General features: G+C 38.1%; 1 pseudogene across 1 annotated transcript; it reads right to left on the bottom strand.

Annotated features, from left to right (window-relative positions):
* Positions 1-15,895: 15,895 nt before the first annotated feature.
* LOC309626192 (histone H3.3A pseudogene) lies at positions 15,896-19,133 on the bottom strand (annotated as a pseudogene). Its single transcript has one exon. The product of its transcript is annotated as a histone H3.3A pseudogene (transcript).
* Between the last annotated feature and the right edge of the window lie 856 nt (positions 19,134-19,989).

The raw sequence follows: 19,989 nt of genomic DNA, 5'->3' as shown, positions 1-19,989 counted from the left end.
TTATCATCAAAGTAGGGTGATTTACCAAGTTCTGAGTAAGATAAAACAAGAGAGATCTACATTGAAGTATTTCATTATGCATTTTCAAAATACCAAGGTTAAAAGCAATATCCTGAAAACTTCCAGAGAGAAATAAGAAAGATTGTCTACAGAAAAAACAAACAAACAAAAAACTTGATGCTAGCTAGTAATATTCTCCCTTGAGAGGCATACAGTCATGACACTGGAAAACCACCAAGAAAAAAATTCAGTCATCCCATAATACTGGCTCTCTGGTGAAACTTACATACAAATAACTTATCTGCAATTGTGGTTTTCAATAAAGCATAGAAGACAATCATGCTTACAGAGTAGAATGTAATTATCTGCCATGATAATGTCAAAGTATAGTGGAGAGAAGTTGGAAGGTGGAATGTGGAAGGGATATGCAGGGCAGGGTAAGGATGATAACATCCCCTTTGTACAACATGGGAGTCAAGAGAGATTGTCAATAATAGATGGAACAAGAAACAAAGACTGAAGTAAAAATTAAAAATAAGGAATTAAAAATTGTGATATGGCTATTATCAGGAGAGAGAAGGGGAAGATGGGGTTAAGTATAAAAGAACCAAATCCATATCTATTAGAGAGGGGAATCAAGAGATGATGTCTAAAGTTGACAAGTCAAGAAACAGAGATACAAATATATTATTTAGAAGAATGGAGGTTACCACTGAAGAAATTAAAATAATTAAAATAGTGGCTTCTGCAGAGCAGGACAGAAAGCAGGGAACTGTGGCTTAGCTAGACTTTTTTTAGACCAACAGATAATGTTCTATCTTGATTCATCAAGGGAGAGTGGTATAATAATTATTTAGGTTTAAAGGAAATCCTTAGAAGAACAGGCTGAGTAGTTATTTTGCCAGGTGTAAGATGGGGAAAGAACTACTGGAAGGAAATAGGCAGGACAACTCCTGGGGTTCACACAGAGATGAAAATAGCTACTGAGGAAAGACCATGTCATACTTGGGCATCAGGTAGAATCCTCAGAAGGCTTATGGGGCTTAATTAGCCCTACATTAAAGGCTTCTCTGCACTCAACCTAACAGTTCCTCAATTACCAAGGGGGAAAGCCTGGGGGAAGGGATAAATTGGTAGATTGGGATTGATATACACACACTACTATATGTAAAATAGATAACTTAATAAGAACCTACTCTATAGCACAGGGAACTCTACTCAATACTCTGTAATGGCCTACATGGGAAAAGAATCTAAAATAGAGTGGCTATATGTATATGTATAACTGAATCACTTTGCTGTACACCTGAAACTAACACAGCATTGTAAATCAACTATACTCTAATGAAAATTAATTTAAAAAAAAAAAGGTTCACAATGATTCAAGTAATTTCAAGTAGTTCATTTGAACTTCTATACTTTTATCTCCATGGGTATGTATGACATGGGTTTAAAAAAATTGTTAAGGGGAAAGAAAATTAAACTTTTACCAGATTAACTTGGATCACACCTTAATGTGGTCAATATGATTTGTGTTTTATCTCAGGGATAAAACTGATAACTTTAAAATATTACAAAAGAAACCCAAAAAACAATGTAAAAGTCCCCTTCACATAGGCAAAACAATTTTCATGAAAAGCTCTTCTTGAGGTCAGTGAGAGAAGACTACACAAATGTTGAGATGTGCAGTTACAAGAAAGTCACAAATTGCTTTTTTTTTTTAATTTACAATATAATCCTAAAGTTCTTCTGGAAAAGTAAATATGCCAAGAATGCCTGAGTAAATGATTTCTGCTTCACAGAGCAACGATGATACATATTTTAAAAATCATTCAAAACTCTCTTTGATTTAATATCATGCCCTGGTTTAGTGGATTTGTATATGTTTATAGCATTCCCCAGCTAAGTGATCTTCGTTTACAATAGATTCTTAGGAGGCAATACTGACTTATACTGAGCAAGAGTCTTCAAAATTCATACTCTCATTACAACATGAGATGTAGATAAACTGCACTTACTTAATGGGCTCAGATTTTAAATATTTAGTTTGTGAACTAGATTCCTGCAAAAAGGTCAACTTATACGTTCTGGAGGGTAGAGAAGGCCTTGTTTGAACAAACCTAGAACGTGCAAATTTGTTTGTCAATATACCCCAAATCTCCTCCAAATAATGGGCGTTTAAGAGCTTATGAATCAACCTGAACAGCTTGCTGATGATCATTTGACAGACTGTGTGGGAAATTGAGTTTACTTCAAATTTATGAACTGATGGAGCTATTCCTTATAATGATTAACAATGAGTCATAGAAGAAACCAAGGGTCATTCTCAGGCACATGTGCCTAATATCAGGTGTGGAGAGAGTGAGAACAGTTGTAGAAGAAGGAAAGGTCTCATGACAATCTGTTAGCTAATTTTCATTTTTAAAGTGAAGACATAGATTGGAAAAATTTTAAGGCAAACTTAGTACCTAAAGCATCTCCAAAATGGGTGCTTTGTGGAAAAGTCTAGGTCACAATCCCCAAAAGATTATTATTAATATAAGAAAGCAATAACTCAGAGGAAGCTGTAATAATATCACAATACGTTTACTTAGTTTGGGGACTTGGAATAGAACATAAGTGCAGGGAGCATAGGGTAGTTGCATACATTGCTCTGATAATTGATGTTTTTACCTGAAAAACACATCATATATACATTCCAAGACCCAGATGTGAAACACTTAGAAAAATATATAAATAGTAACTGAAGCAAATGTAATAATAGATGGTTAAATAGAAAAAAGACACAGAACCAATCTTCCAAAAATGATTTTCTAATGCAATGTTAATCATGTTTAAAAAGAGGAATTCATAGAATGAACAATACTTACTCAAAGGTCTTTCCACAATTATTTGTCCAACAAATATTGATTGACCATCTGCCATGTGCAGAGACTGTGTTAAGCACCTTAAAAGCATTATCTCATTCCAACAACACAAGAATCCCATGAGAGAGGTTAAGTATTGTTATTTTTCGTATTTTACAGATAAGGAAACCAAACATATAAAGTGTAAAAACCTGTCCAACTTCACACAGCCAACTGGTGGAACTGGGTTTCAAACCCATGTATTGGGACTAAGAACAGAAGGGTTGACTGCTAAGCTGGAAAAAAAAAAAAATCAGGTAAAGTTCAGTCTATTCACTGATTAAAAGTTTTAAAAATTGAAATAAATATAAAAATTTCTATTTCAAAAATTCTATTTTTTAAACAAAAAATAAATTTTTATTTTAAAATTTTCTATTAATAAACATTCTGGGTTAATTCCACCTGTACTAGAAAATGACCAATGTTCCTTCTTCCCCTTACTACAAAGAGATATACTTGGACTTCCCTGGTTGGGGCAGTGGTTAAGAATCTGCCTGCCAATGCAGGGGACACAGGTTCGAGCCCTGGTCTGGGAAGATCCCACATGCCGCGGAGCAACTAACCCCGTGCGCCACAACTACTGAGCCTGCACTCTAGAGTCTGCGAGCCACAACTACTGAGCCCGCGTGCCACAACTACTGAAGCCTGCATGCCTAGAGCCTGTGCTCCACAACAAAGAGGAGCCACCGCAATGAAAAGCACACGCACCACGACGAAGAGTAGCCCCTGATCACCGCAACTAGAGAAAGCCCATGCACAGCAACAAAAACCCAACGCAGCCAAAAATAAATAAATAAATAATTTTTTTTAAAAACAGAGATATACTTAAGAAATATCCATCTGACCATAACTACTAAGTTACTATTTCTGCATTTCTGTACCTATCAAGCATACAGTGTTTAGCCCTAAAATCAGACACTACAGAGGAGAAATATACACATAGAAGAAGTCTATAATCTAAAATAAAAGACTAATATATATGAAATGAGTAGAAATTACATCAGGAATAATTGTCTAAATGATTCTGTCTAAACAATTGGTGGATGCTCTGGATATGAACTGCTCTTGGTATAAAACAGCAATTCCCAAAGTGCGGTCCAAGAAAACCTGGGGATCCCCAGGACCATTTCAAGAGGCCCTTGAGATCAGAACCATTTTTATAATGGTGTTTTATCTCATTCTGTCGTGACTGTACATAGGCATTTTCCACTATCATGTGCTTGCAATGTAAACTCCTAACTTTTCCCACTCCAGGAAAATGCTAACTCTCAGGGAAAAACCTAGGTGGCCTGAGACCACACGACAGAATTTCAAAGTTCACGAAAATGTCCCTACACAGCTCTGCACACAGACCTTCCAAATCTGAGATGGTAAATGCTCCTACCTTCTATACCAGTGGTTCTCCAATTTGAGCATCCATCAGGATCACCGGGAGGGCTTGTTGAAACACACATTGCTGGGCCCACCCCCAGATATCCTAGTTCTGTAGGTTTGGGGTGAGTCCTGAGAATCACTGTTCTCAGCTGTAGACTCTGACCCCTATCCCGCTGGCTGGGTTTCTGATGGTAAAACTGAGTGTGTGACATACTCTACCCTTTCCAACTGCCTGTGGTTTGTCCTCATACCTTGCTCTTCAAAGACTCTCTACCTGGATAAACTGCTCTCAGGTAAGTGCTTGTGAAAAAGCTTTCAAACATTTGGCATTAAAGGTTCTCTCTAGATATTCACGCATTGTAAATGTCAGTTGAAGTTGGGAATTTTAGTCTCAAAATGATTCATTGGAACTGCACAGTTATGCAGGTGGAGCCCTTGGAGCACAGGCAAATATCTGGGAGCCTCCCTCAATACTCTTTCAGTCAGTAAAAGAAGTTAAGTGTTTAAATAAAAATATTATCCGTAATTGCTAGGAACATGCCTTTCAAGATACTCTAAGGTGTGCACTGCACCCGCTAGAATTCCATGAGGCGGGGGAGTCTTTGAGGACCTGTTGTCCTAACAGAATGCTTGCCAGTATCCTGACAGAATTAGGAAGCCCTCCTTGAGCTGCCCTCCAGACACGAGCACACACAAAGGAAGGCTTCATCTGAAATCCTAAGCAAATAAAAGTCAAGTGAGGAAAGTGGAACACTAAATTTTAGAATTGGCAAGTAGTAGCAAGATTTTGCAACCTTGAAGATATTAATTAACTAAGAATTGGAATTCCATAAAACTGCGAATTTGACAACTAAATGCCCCCCAAATGTGAAGATTTCACCAGGAAAAAGATCTAAAATGCACTTGCTTAGGTTAATCGGCAGGCACTAAAGTCACATATGACCAAATCCTGGGGATGGGCGTGTCGGGGGGGGGGAGAAATAATGTGCAGAAAAGAGGGAAAAGAGAGAATTTACTTTGGTAGGGGGACACTTTAACACTCCTTTAGATGGGCTGTAGTTAAGAGCCATCTCCCTCGTGTCTCTCCTTAGGTATTTAGCATTTCTATCCAGAGAGCTTCCTTCCCTAAAGAATATCAGGCTTCTGTGAAGCTGTTAGGATTGATGCAAAGACATTTTATCTGCTCCCTTTATATGTATCTTTTCTCATATCTGGAATTCTCAACTGTTTCTAAACCAAGAACTTCGCAAGGATTTCAAAGCCACTCATGCCTTGTCCATTCAATTCATGCAAGCTTATTCAACAGGAGACTGTAGGGTGCCTGTTCCATATAACATACTGCATTAGATGCTTTGGCAAAAGGGAAAGATAAGTCTGACATGGAATCTGCCCCCAGAGAGCCTTACATATGGTGTGGTCGAAGAAATAAAGTTACCTACATTTATTACTATGAAATAGAGGTGACAAGGATAATTGTCAAGAGAGGCAAATATAAGGTGCAAGGAGAGTTGAGCAGTGGAGTGGAGGTCAGGAAAGGCTTTGAAGAAGACGGGCTATTTACACTGAGCTCTGAGGAATAGGTAGAATTTGGACACAAAAGGTCAGGGAGAGCGGCTTTATTAAATCTGTCTGCACGACAGTATGTATGTGGATGGCAAACACAGCTCAATACCCAGAATCAACTCTCTGTGAGTCAGATCATCTCACTCACACAGCAATCCCCCCAAAGAAATATCTTTTTGGAGTTCCAGCAACATCCTTTTCTAGACATATTTTTAGAGTTGTTTTCTCCTCCCTGGATATTCAGTTTCCTAGTGTGCAGCCCAATGCTCCAGAGCACACACACGTGTTTGTCCTTTGTCTGGAGTCAATTCTTGAAAAGAGCCTTGCTGAGATTTATGTTGTTTGTATACAAGTGATGCATTTGAGATGGGAAAGATGCTACAGATCTGGCTGCCTCTAGACTCTTTTTGGAGAATAACAGAGAAATCATCCCAGTGTAAATTTCATATCCTCAGGTGTGTCCCAGCAATGCATTTCCAGTTGAATGGTATGAACTTCTCAGTCATAGAGGAAAGACAGTTGAATTAAAAAGACAGGGACAGATCTTTTTAAAAGGAGAGGAAGAAAGAGAAGAAAGGAGAAAAAAAGCCCAAATGCAACAAAATGAAGGAGGAAGTTGTCTGGAAATGAGGAAATAGGAAAGGGGGCAAGGGGAGAGATGGAGAAGGGGAGATAGGGTTGGGTGACAAGGAGCCTTTTTAAAACAATCAAGCCCTTCCGCCTGTCCCTGCTGTGGAAAGTGCCATGGAGCTTGCTCCCCATGGGCACAACCATTATCAGGATTCCAAAGCGTCTGTCTGGCCCAGCCTTTGGCATTCCCGTCCTTGTGGGACAGAAGAAAGACAGACAGAATGCATGGGCTGGAGGAGGCGATGCATGCCAGAGAGGCCTGCAAGGACTGGAGGAAACAGACCACGCTGCCCCCAGAGCCAGACACCTGTGTAAACTGCAGGAAGCTGAGAGGAGCCCAGCTGAGCTGATGGAGACTCCACATGCACGCGGCAGCAGGAGGCAAAGCCACACGGAGACAAAAGGCAGGCAGGGGTGCGTGCGTATGCGCATGCGCGCGCGCGCGCACACACACACACACACACACACACACACACACACACACACACACACACACACACACACACACACACACACACACACACACACACACACACACTCACTCAATCGGGGAAATGAACAGAGGCAGACTGATCCCGGAAGGCAGCAGTGAAAGATTGAGAGGGAAAAAGAAATATTACGACATGGAAAACTACCCCCCCGAAAGTGTCTAAAGGAATATGACTGACTAGTTCTAAATGCCCTTACATTACATTATTATAGAAATTTATTTGCCAAAAAGTGTAAATAACACCTTTCAGTGAGCTAAGAGTACCCAATTAATTTAACTTAATAAGTTGTCAAATACCTCGACAGAGACGAGTTCACACACAAAGCACACGTAAAAGCTTTGTAAAATCCATGTGCCCGGGCCCCACCCCACCCCTACTGAATCAGAATTTCCAGGCCTGAGGGCTAAATCGTAGGGGTACTAATGCCCACCCCTGCCTAAGAGGACCTGAGAGGTGGGGAGTGGCTCGCCTTCCACTGCGAGGAACACAGAGCCTGTCTCTGGGAAATGAAACTATTCACCTGCTCTGTGTTTTCAAGGGAACACCTCCAATGCACACCCAAACATAGAGAGGGAAACAGTGATAAAGATCTTGAAATCTGAATTCTTAGGAAAACAATATACAGTAAAAGTTAACAACAAGGACATTCAAAAATGCTCTAAATCTAATATCGTTAGGGTGTAGTACTTCTCACTTACTTAAGCATATTTATTCTCACATTTTTGGTACCCTTGAGCACAGTGCAAGCTAGAGTTTCCCAAAGTATGTTCCCAGGAATGCTAATCCCCCAGAAGGCTTTTTGGAGAAAAAAGTTCAAGGAGATTGAGAACTAATATGTATTTCCCCCCAGCATCCCCACATATACACCAACCACCACAATCCAATGAATATTAGTATTTTTTTAAACTTATTTTAACTTATATTAAAAAGTGTTTCCCAAACTGATGTGACCACAAAATCAATTTTCAATATAATGCCAATGAGTATCATGAGAAACTAGTCATACAAGGAACCCACTTTTAAAAAGCACTAGAATCTTGTATAAAGTACCTGGTCACCAATCACAACTTCATTTTTTCCTTTTTCTCAAAGAGGCAAAGCCAGCGATTTGCAAAATTATTAAAGCACAGCAGCAACACAAGCCTATGTTAAAAGCACACATACTGACTGGCATTCAGTATTTTCCACGCTCTAAGTTTCTAAATACTTTAGGTGAATGTCAAACTAAATGATTTTCTGATACACCAAAAAAAAAAAAAAAAGCAGAAACAAACAAACAAAAAACCTTATTGAGGAATTTGGGCTCAACTCAGCAGTTCATGGGCCTATCAGACAGGAGAATACTTCTGGCTAATCTATAATCTACAGAAGTAATAAGCTGCATGAGCCTCTTCTCAGCTGGCCAGGACACCCTGACATTCGGCTGCAATATAGAGCGGGATCTGGTTCCATATGGTCCCAATCCCTTCACTTCGCAGCTTGTCTTGGTCCCTTACAGAGAGCCAGCACACGAGGAGGATGACTAGAAATAGATGAAATTAGCTATTGGTGAAAACACGGGGTTGATTCATAACTGCATAACTCACCAGCTCATACACGTATGTTATACAAGCAAAGCGAGCTTGATAGAAAGGCCTTCAGAGAGCCCTGGAAGGCGGGGCAAATCTGGTTTCAGAAAGGAACACAGGACGTGAGACAAAAAGTCTCATGAAGGGAATTGGGAAGATGGAAAGTTAACAATAAAGGTAAGAATATACAAACTTTGATTTCTAGACCTAATGAGCCAAGAGAAAGAAAACTCCACAAGACATTTCTGAGTGGTATACATAATTGGTACTGTAAAATGAGGAAGTAAAATAAGTTTTTAAAAGGCAGGCTTTTTGTCATGGAGGGTGGCTTTTAGGCATGGTTTTGGAGCAGATCGTTGCTAGGAAATAAGACAGAATGAGGAAACAGAATGTAAGTGACATCTGGGATGTGTGCACGATAGGGTGGGGTGGGCAAGGTGATCTAATGTAACTAAATACGGTCTTGTCTGTGGTTGATTTGGCATCAGTTTTAAGTCTTTATTTTGAAATTTCCAAAGCACACCTCTCTAACTTGGTTTTAGAATGTGAAACCTGATAGGTATTCTTTTAAAACACAGTGTCCACACGGTGGTTGACGGTGGCAAGAGAGAACAAGTCAGCAAGAAAATAACAAAAAATTCCGTTAGGTGGTTTAGCAGGTCAAGATTTTGTTCATTAAGTCTCAGTTTCCTTCTTAATAGAAACAGGTGTGGTTTTATTCTGAAGTAAAAATTTCAAATCATCTTCTAAGAGTGACAAAGCTATGTACCGTTGCTTGTTGATTCCCACTGCCCTCTTTTCCCAAACCTCTCCCCTGTCCCACCCCTGAACATTTCAGCATAGCACGAAGCCAGTAGCCGGGGGAATCAGAGCAAAGCAGCTGGCTCCTCTGGGTGAAGCAAAATAACAACCACACCACTACCATCGCCTCAGTGATGGAAATGAAATGCTGGTTTTTGAGGCATCCTCTGTGTGAAATGTACCAGAGACATGGACCTACATGAAATTCTCCTGTGTGACTTCATTGAGTCTCAGTAGGGTTCTTGCTAAAGAGAAAAAATGTTATTATTACTTTTGAATTGATTAAGTTACTCTTTTAGAAGAGTGAGAGTACATATTGGATAAAGGTTTGTATTGATTTGGGTATTTGTTTGGGAAATGTTATTAATTGTAAAAAGCAGAGCCTAAAGAAGTATGTATAGGATGACCCTGTTTTGTTAAAACAAATATTCTTTTTTTCATGAGAAACATATTGTAGGTAACAGGCTGCTAAAATGATGGTCTCAGTGTATTAGTTTGAGTCAGGCATCAATAGGATAGATTCAGAATGAGTATGAGACAAGCCTCCATAATTTCTGATTTTAGAAATGAAATAGTCAAGTACCAGGTTTACAATTCTAGGTCATTTGCCAAAGGACCCTTCATTCACATTGAGAACATGAAGGGGTCAGGATAGTGAAGGGGGTTTTCAGGAAGATGACACTGTAAAGAGCTGCTGCTGGGCTCCCCTCCCCCAAAGCAGGAGAGTTAGGAAGTGCCACTCCGTCACCTCCAGTCTTGTGAGGATGGGCTTCCATGGGCTCGCTCAAAGACCTCTGAATATATTCTTTATCTTTGGGGAACACAGAGGACTGGTCACTAGCACACACTAAGAGTGTTAAAACACCCTGTAGCAATGGGATGGAGATAGTTGCCTTGGAATTAGTCTGTAGTCCTAGAGTTTGTTAGGGAAAAAGATGCATGAGTATTTCTTAGGGACTAGAGGTGAATCACATGTGAGAGCAGGCTAACAAAGGGTTGCCTTGGGTCCCTTAAAATAAAAGTATCTAGAGGGACAGAGGGACTGAGCACCAAAAAACTGAAGACAGAAAGTTGGATTCCTAGAAGCTGTGGAAGTAGTTGTGAATAACCATCCCAAATAGAATTACACGTGGTCCTCAGTGGTGGGAATCTCCAAAGAACGAGCAAAAGGGTCAAAAAAACGAGTCAGATTTACTTAGGGTGACCAAACTAGAACATTTTTGAGAGTGAAAATGGAAGCTATTAATAATTATTCTGGTACAATAAATATAAGCCAACATTGACCCAAGCAAACTGTAGAGGATTGTTATCCTAATTTTTATTATCTGTCACTCAGACAGTCTCATGCCAATGATCACAGCACTTGCTATTTAAGACTGTGCTCTTTCCCCCTTGGCTGGACCATGTAGGGATGAGAAATCTTGTAAGGAAAGGATAAACTACAAGCAGGAAGACAGAAAAGGACTACATTCCCCTTTCCCAAAAGTTAGTTTTCTGTTATTTACTTTTGAAACTTAAGGGGGTTTTAAACTAGTCTTTTGTTGCTAATTTTTCATTGTACTGCAGTGTATTTTGAGAATATAGTCTGTATGATACTGATTTATTGAGGCTTTTCAATGGTTTAATACAAAGTTTACTTCTATAAATGCTACATGTATGCTTGAAAACAACTAGTCTCCATTTGCTGGGATAGAATTCCATATATATATAATATATAATATAATATAATATAATATAATATAGTAGCTCACACTTACTAATTGTATTTTTGTTTTTTGGCTTTCAAAAAGCTGTGCTTATATTTTATCTGCCTTGATCTATCATTTCCTGAAAAGTATATATTAAAACTTCCAGCTAAAAATGCTCATTGATTTCTTTCTGGCGTTCTGTCATTTGTTGCTTGGTATACTTTGAGACTATATTGTTAGGCACATAGATATTAATGATAGCTCTATCATACAAGAAGTCTTAAAAGTAGCCAGGGAAAAGCACCAAGTTCTTTCAAAGAAATAATTAATAGACTGACAAATAACTTCTCAACAGGAATGGAAGTCATAAATTGAATATATTCAAAATACTGAAAAAATAAATTTCAACTAAAAATTTTATTTCCAGTGAAATTATCTTTCAAGATGAGGATAAAATAAATGAATAGTCAAAGATTAAAACTGAGAGAGTTTGATATCAACATTCCCTAATTAGAGGAATTTCTAAAGATGTAGCCCAAGCAGAATGACAATACTCCTAGATAGAAGGCTTTAGGTGCAAGAAAAAATAAATAGCAAAGAAAGTCTTAAATATATGTGTAAACTGAAACAAACATTGGGAATATAAAATAATAGAAATAGTATCATGCAGGTTATAAAAAAGATGGCACTAAAATATATTATTACAATAGTATTTATTGTTGGAAGATAAAATATCACCAGAGATAAAGTATTACAAGATTCTTGTATTATTCAGAAGGATAATAAAGGCATTGACTAAATTAAGTCTTTCATAAGTTAAAAGTGAAGGTTAAAAATTTCTGGGGTAGCTGATTAAAGGATAGAAATACAAAATATCTTCTCCAAATTAGTAAAGAGAAAAGGATTGAGAAAAAATATTCAGTCATCTAAAAGAAAGCAAAGCAAAAGAGGTGAAAAAAATTAAAAGGGAAAAGGACAGTAGAGAGCAAAAAATATGACAACAGAAATTTGAGAGGCATTGAAGTTTAAGAAGGAGGAAATTAGAAGGATAACAAAAGAAATCAATGAAATTGAAAGAAGAAAAACAATGGTGAAAAATCAGTAAATCAAAGAGCTATTTCTTTAAAAAGATAATAAAATAGATACACCACTAGTAAGATTGACAAAGAAAAAACAAAACAGGGAGAGAGAAGACATATTTACAAAGCTCAGAAATGAAATAGAAGTCATCACTATAGACGCTGATAAGGGAATACTGTTAACAACTCTATACAAAAAAATTTAGATAAAATGTGCCAATTGCTAGAAAAGTACAAATTATCATAACTTGCCAACAGGAAATAGATAATTTGAATAAACCTATAATTTTTAAAGAAATTGAGTTCATAACTTTAAAACTCCCAAAAAGGAAATCTCCAGGTCCAGAGGGTTTCATAGGAGAATTCTATTCAATGTGTAAATAATAGTTAATATCAATTCTACACAATTTCTTCCAGAAAATAAAAGAAGAGGAGCTCTTCTGAATTCATTCAATGAATTCTGTATTACCTTGGTTCCAAAACCACACAAAGATGGTCCAGAAACAAATACAAAACTACAGACCAATATCCCTCTTGAGTATAGATGCCAAAGTTCTTAAAATATTAGCAAAGAGAATTGAACAACATATGAAAAGAATTATACACCAACACCAAATGGGATTTATCCAGGAATGCAAGGCTGGTTCAATGTTTGAAAATCTATTAGTATAATCCGTCGTATTAACAGGCTAAAGAAGGAAACTCCCATGATAATATCAGTCAATGCAGAAAAAGCATTTGACAAATTCAAGTTCACCTATTCATGATAAAATTTTTCAGAAAAATAAGAATAGAGGGAACATCCTCAATTTGAGAAAGAGCATCTACCAAAAACCTACAGCTATTAATACATTATACTTAATGGTGCAAGACTGAATGCTTTCCTCCTGAGACTGGGAATGAAGGAAGGATGTCTGCTCTAATGACTCTTATTCAACATAGTGCTAGAAGTTCTTTCCCGTGCAATAGGCAATAAAGAGAAATAAAAGGCACACCGATCTAAAAGGGAAAAATAATACTGCTCTTATTTCCAGAACACAAGATTGTCTACATAGAAAATTCAAAAGAAGCTTTTTAAAAAAATACTCCTATGACTAATGAGTAAGTTCAAAAAGGAGACAAGATACAAGATAAACAAATATTAATTGTATTTCTATATATCAGCAATGGACACCAAAATTAAAAATATAATACCATTTGTAATCACTCAAAATAAATCTCTAGGTTTCTAAATCTAACAGAATAGGTATAAGACTTATACACTGAAAACTATAAAATGGTGATGAGAGAAATCGAAGAAGATCTAAATAATTGGAGAAACATTCCTTGTTTGTGGATTGGAAAAATCAATATAGTAAAGATGTCAATTCTCCCCAAGTTAATATAGAGGTTTAATGCAATTACTATGCAAATCCCAGCCAAAAAAATTATTGATATAGACAATATTATTCTGAAATTTATATAGAAAGGCAAAGGAACTTAATAGCTAAAACGATTTTGCAAAAGAAGAATAAAGAGAAAAGAATCATTTTACCCGATTTCAAGACTTATTATGTAACTATAATAACCAACACTATGTGGTATTGAAAGAAGGACAGACACATAGGTCAATGGAACAGAATAGAGAACCCAGAAATAGACTTCTATAAGAATAGCTAACTGATTTTTGACAACGGTGTAAAAGCAATTCAATGAAGGAATGACCGTCATTTCAAAAAATGGTGCTAGGGCAATTGAATATCTCTAGGCAAAGAAATGATTATTGACCTAAACCTCAAACATTACATGAAAATTAACTCAAAATCGATCATAGATTTAAACATAAAACTATAACATTTTTCGACGATAACAGGAAAAAAATCTTCTTGACCAAGGATTTGATGAAGAGTTCTTAGACATAATACCAACAGCATGATCCTTTAAAGAAAAAATCAGTAAATTTGACTTCATCAAAACTGAAATATTTGTTCTCCAAAAGATCCTGTTAAGAAGGTAAAAAGACAAGCTACAGACTAGGGGAAAATACGCAAATAATATATCTGACAGAGGATTAGAATATAAGAAGAATTCCCAAACTCAATAATATAAAAACAAACCAATTAGAAAATGGGCAAAAGTCATAAAGAGACATTTAACCAAATAGGATACAGGAATGGTGAGTACATACATGAAAAATGTTCATTACTAGCCATTAGGGAAATAAAAATTAAGCTCATGATGAGCTATCACTACACATCTATTAGAACAGCTAAAATTAAAAATAATAACAATGCCAAATGCTGGCAAGGATGTAGAGAAAGTAGATCTCCCATACATTTCTGGTGGGAAATAGTTTGGAAATTTCTTTAAAAATTAAACATATACTTCCCATATAAGTCAGAAATTTCACTCCTGAGCATTTATTCCAGAGAAATAAAAACTTACGTCTGCACCAAAATCTATATATGATTGTTCATAGCATATTTACTTGTAATAGTCAAAATATCCTCCAGTAGATGGAGGGTTAAACAAACTGTAATACATCTCCACCACGGAGAATGGAATACTATTCAGTAATAAAAAGGAACAAACTACTGATACGTGCAACAACATGGATGGATCTCAAGGTCATCGTGCTGAGTGAAAAAAGACAATCTCAAAAGATTACATATTATATGATTCTATGTATATAACATTCTCAAAATGACAAAATTATAGAGATGGAAAAACAATGAGTGGTGGTCTGGGTTAGGAATGGTAGAGGGAGAGGAGGAAAGTGGATGTGATGAGATCTCTATTATGGTGTAATAGCTGATTGTGGTGGTAGTTATACAAATCTACGCATGGGATAAAATGCCCAGAACTAAACTTACATGTATCAGTGCCAAATTCCTGTTTCTGATATTGTGCTATACAATACAGGGGTACAGGGGAACTCTCTGTACTATCTTTGCAATTTCTTGTGACCCTATAATTATTCCATGATAAAAAGTTTTTTAAAAGTCATGAGGAAGACAAACTCTAAAATAACAACCTTATAAACTATAAATCGACTTTGATACTAGATCTAAGAAGAGTATGGAAAATACGAAATAAAGAAGAAAACATCAGTGAAAAATGAGTTATTCCAATCATATAATTTTCCCCACTGGTAAAATTTTTTAAAAGAATGCTTTAAGAAGATAATTCCTTGGGACTTCCCTGATGGCACAGTGGTTAAGAATCCGCCTGCCAATGCAGGGGACACTGGTTCAAGCCCTGGTCCAGGAAGATCCCACATGCCACGGAGCAAGTAAGCCCATGTGCCACAACTATTGAGCCCATGCTCTAGAGCCCACGAGCCACAACTACTGAAGCCCACGCGCCCAGAGCCCGTGCTCCGCGCAACAAGAGAAGCCACCGCAATGAGAAGCCCGCGCATCGCAACGAAGAGTAGCCCCCGCTTGCCGCAACTAGCGAAAGCCCATGTGCGGCAACGAAGACCTAATGCAGCCAAAAATAAATAAATAAATAAATTTAATAAAAAATAATAATAATTCCTTATTTTTTGACTCTCTGGATGCTATCTTTATAAGGAAAACTATTTTTGAAATAATTTACTAATCATTTTTCAAGATTTTTTTCAAGTCATAATCAGTTTTACTGCCAAAGGACCCTGTACACATTTATCAATTCTAGTACCTTAACAGCTACCCAACAAGTCACCCACAGACAGAGGAACATGCATCATGAGAAGCAAGAAATATCACCATCCCTTCTGGTGTTAGCAACTTGTCACTCCTAAGTAGCGCTCACATCACTCCTAAGTAGCGCTCACATCACTGAGGTCTGTGAACACTTTTCACATTCATCCTGTGTGAAAGATGGAATAACTTCAGTACAAATGCAACATATTATAAGCAATTTCTTACAAAAAAGTCACAAATTAAACCAAAGTATTTTACAGAATGCAAACACCATGAAAAAAAAAAATGCCTTCACTTAAGCTCTCTCTCCCCACATCCAGCGAGCCAGCTGGATGTCTTTGGGCCTGATGGTGATTCTCTTAGCATGGATGGCACACAGATTAGGACCTTCAAGTAAGCCCACCAGGTATGCTTCACTAGCTTCCTGAAGCACGCCAGTGGCAGCACTCTGAAACCTCCAGTCAGTTTTGAAATCCTGGGCAATCTTCCTTATCCACCTCTGGAAAATCAGCTTCCAGATCAGAAGCTCAGTTGATTTCTGGTAACTGATCTGGGCCTGTCGCGGTGAGGTTTTCTCACCCCGCCGACAGAGGGGGCTCTTTTCCAGCAGTCTTAGTGGCCAGCTCCTTGCAGGCGCTTTCCTGCCCGAGGATCTGCAAGCAGTCCTCTTGGTTAGCATCCAACACCGAAGTCTTAGGCCACTTTGACCACCGCACGGCTTCTGCTGCCCAACGAAGAGCCGCAGTTGTGAGCCAAGGAAAGAAGCTTCTTCAAAGAACAACCAAACTGCTCTGTGCTCTACTAACCATTTTTAATAGCTGAAGGTAACAGAATATTGAGATTTACCCAAATTATGCATTCTAGGAAATAGTTATTTATAGAAAACAAGTTATTGGGGAAAAAGTTTGTATAGCATGCTTCTGTGCACAAAAAAGTTAGTAATATTAATAAATGTGACACTTCTGTATAATTTTGTTTATCAGTTTTAGGACATGCAGACAGTACCACAAGTCTTTTTTTAAGTGTGACAGACCCGGAGATTAATGATGAATTCAACTCCGCATCTGCTTTACTTGGCTGCCAAGAGATTTCTGGGTGTCACACAGCAAACTTAGTGAATCTGATTGAAGAAATATTTATAGAGTGAAACAATCAGTTGAGAAAAAGATCATGTAATTATCTCTGACACTGAAACAAACATGGTGAAAGCTATGAGTGATTTAGGAAGGAATCCCAAGCATATGATGTTATGTTTTCGCCCTTTATTTGTGTCCAGTTTTTGGTTGCTTCAGGGAGGACAGTAAAACTAGTCCCTGATATTCCATCTTGACTGAAAGGGGATGGCCCCAGATTTGCTTTTAAACATACTATTTCATGTAATAGAAACTTTAGTAGAATTTCAGGAATTGTGATGTGAAATTCAGAAATAGGATAGAAAAATTGGTCCTTAAGGTAGAAGATATTTTCTGTTAGTGCTTAAGAGTCTTTCTGTATATTAATTTCTATATCTTTGTTTGTTCTCCACTTTTAAGCCTAAGAGCATCATAAACATTTAACATTTATATTTACAAACGAATTGCATGGGGAAAGGCAGAGGGGCATAGACAGAAGCAGTCCTTAGTGAGTGTGTAAACTCTAAATTAGTAACAGCCCTTAAAATCTATTACAGAAAGTTGATGTTTTCTACGGCAGTGTTTTAAAGTGGGGCACATTTACTCAATCAGAATGGCTTAATGGACAGAAGATTGGCAAGAGATTCTACTTGTCTATTCTACTGGAGCCTACTGCAGGGTCCACCCCTAAACCAGCCATGTGACCCTGTACCTCATGTAATTCCTTTAACCTTCAGGGTTTTTTTCACCTGTGAAATGATGTGGCTACATAATAACATCAATGTAAAATTGCCCAGGTGGGCTTCCCTGCTGGCGCAGTGGTTGAGAATCTGCCTGCCAATGCAGGGGACACGGGTTCGAGCCCTGGTCTGGGAAGATCCCACATGCCGCGGAGCAACTAGGCCCGTGAGCCACAACTACTGAGCCTGCGCGTCTGGAGCCTGTGCTCCGCAACAAGAGAGGCCGTGATAGTGAGAGGCCCGCGCATGGCGATGAAGAGTGGTCCCCGCTTGCCGCAACTAGAGAAAAGCCCTCGCACAGAAACGAAGACCCAACACAGCCAAAAATAAATAAATAAAATTTTAAAAAAATAAAAAATAAAAAATAAATAATAAAAGGAACAAGAGTTCATTTAAAAAAAAAATTGCCCAGGGTCATTTACTCAAATATTTAAATCACAAAGGGTTACTATTCAAACTTAAAATACAATATGGCAGTGGGGATGGGAATAGAAATTCTGAGGAAAGTAATGAAAGTCTGGATTAGCCCCTATGGAGAAAGGAAGAGTAAGCCGAACAACGACGTGTAAAAGGATAGACCTGGGGTGCTTAGGGGCCAGCCGAGAGTGGAATTCTTTGGTCTCCATCTTCACAAAGGTGTGGCTTTTCTGCAAAAGCTCTCGGCAAGTAATTTTCTTACATGACATGTCTACTGTGTTTTAGTGGCCAGAGAGCCAATACTAGATGAATGAATGAATGAATGAGTGAATGAAGAGATCATTAGATGCAAGTTGAGAGCTTGGACTTATTACCTCTCAAGTACGTTTCAACCTAGGATCCTATATTACCGTGACACACAAGAATGCAGATGAAAAGGGTTAAGGGAACAGAGATAAAGATGAAATTAATTTTACATCAGAAGAATCAAGGAGGCTTGATGAAGGCAGGAGCTGAGCCTTGATGGTGCATGCCATTTGATGGACCCATCTGACTGTGTGTATCACAATCCAGAGACCAAGAAATAATCTCAGAAACATGATAACCAACTCTTGGAGAACAGCATGTATCTTTACTGTAGCTTTTCTTAGATGGTGGGGCTGGAGGTTTCACAAAGTTCTTCACAGATAAGCTTCTGAAACTCCTGTTTCAGAAGTCTGACACAGAATTTTCTCTCTAAACCTTCCACTCACAACAGCTACAAGAACTTTTCTCCATCTTTCATCCGCACACTACTCTCTCCACGCCACCATTCTCGTGCCCTGCCGTCCAGGCGGAAAGGACCAGCGTGACCTCTCCTACCTTGCAGCTGTGCAGGTCCCTCCAGGAGCACCCGGGCATCCAAAGTCCTTGCCTGGTCCTCTGTTTTTCCCACAGGGAAAGTGCACAGAGGTCCTGGGACATGGGCTTTGTTTCTCACTCTGACCGCTTTTCTCCTGAAATTTTTTTTTTTTAACATCTTTATTGGAGTATAATTGCTTTACAATGGTGTGTTAGTTTCTGCTTTATAACAAAGTGAATCAGCTATACGTATACATATATCCCCATATCTCCTTCCTCTTGCTTCTCCCTCTCTGCCTCCCTATCCCACCCCTCTAGGTGGACACAAAGCACGGAGCTTATCTCCCTGTGCTATGCGGCTGCTTCCCATTAGCTACCTATTTTACATTTGGTAGTGTATATATGTCCATGCCACTCTCTCACTTCGTCCCAGCTTACCCTTCCTCCTCCCTGTGTCTTCATGTCCATTCTCTATGTCTGCGTCTTTATTCCTGTCCTGACCCTAGGTTCCCCAGAACCTTTTTTTTTTTTTTTTAGATTCCATATATATGTGTTAACATACGGTATTTGTTTTTCTCTTTCTGACTTACTTCATTCTGTATGACAGTCTCTAGGTCCATCCACCTCACTACAAATAACTCAATTTCATTTCCTCTTATGGCTGAGTAATATTCCATTGTATATATGTGCCACATCTTCTTTATCCATTCATCTGTCGATGGACACTTAGGTTGCTTCCATGACCTGGCTATTGTAAATAGAGCTGAAATGAACATTGTGGTACATGACTCTTTTTGAATTATGGTTTTCTCAGGGTATATGCCTGAAATATTCTTAAGAAGAATTTCCGGTGAAAAAACTCTCCATTGCAATACAGTTAAAAATCTTCAAAGAGTCAAATAAATGCAGTTGCTTAAAACTAAAATTAAATATAAACTGTATATAAAAATATACATAATCTGTTGGTAATTTGGTAGAGGGGATGGTTGGATAGAGACTCCTGTAGTTTCCCCTTCTCTGTTGGCTGTGAGTCCTGTTTCCCCTAACTTAGTACAGCAGATGGACTGTCTTGTTGTTCTGAATATGTTACACATGTTCTATACCACATCATTCTA

Source organism: Balaenoptera borealis (genome assembly GCF_965194805.1).
Source record: "Balaenoptera borealis genome assembly, chromosome: 3".
Taxonomy (NCBI): domain Eukaryota; kingdom Metazoa; phylum Chordata; class Mammalia; order Artiodactyla; family Balaenopteridae; genus Balaenoptera; species Balaenoptera borealis.
The sequence above is the reverse complement of the archived record's forward strand: the minus strand, read 5'-3'. Positions and strand labels throughout refer to the sequence as shown.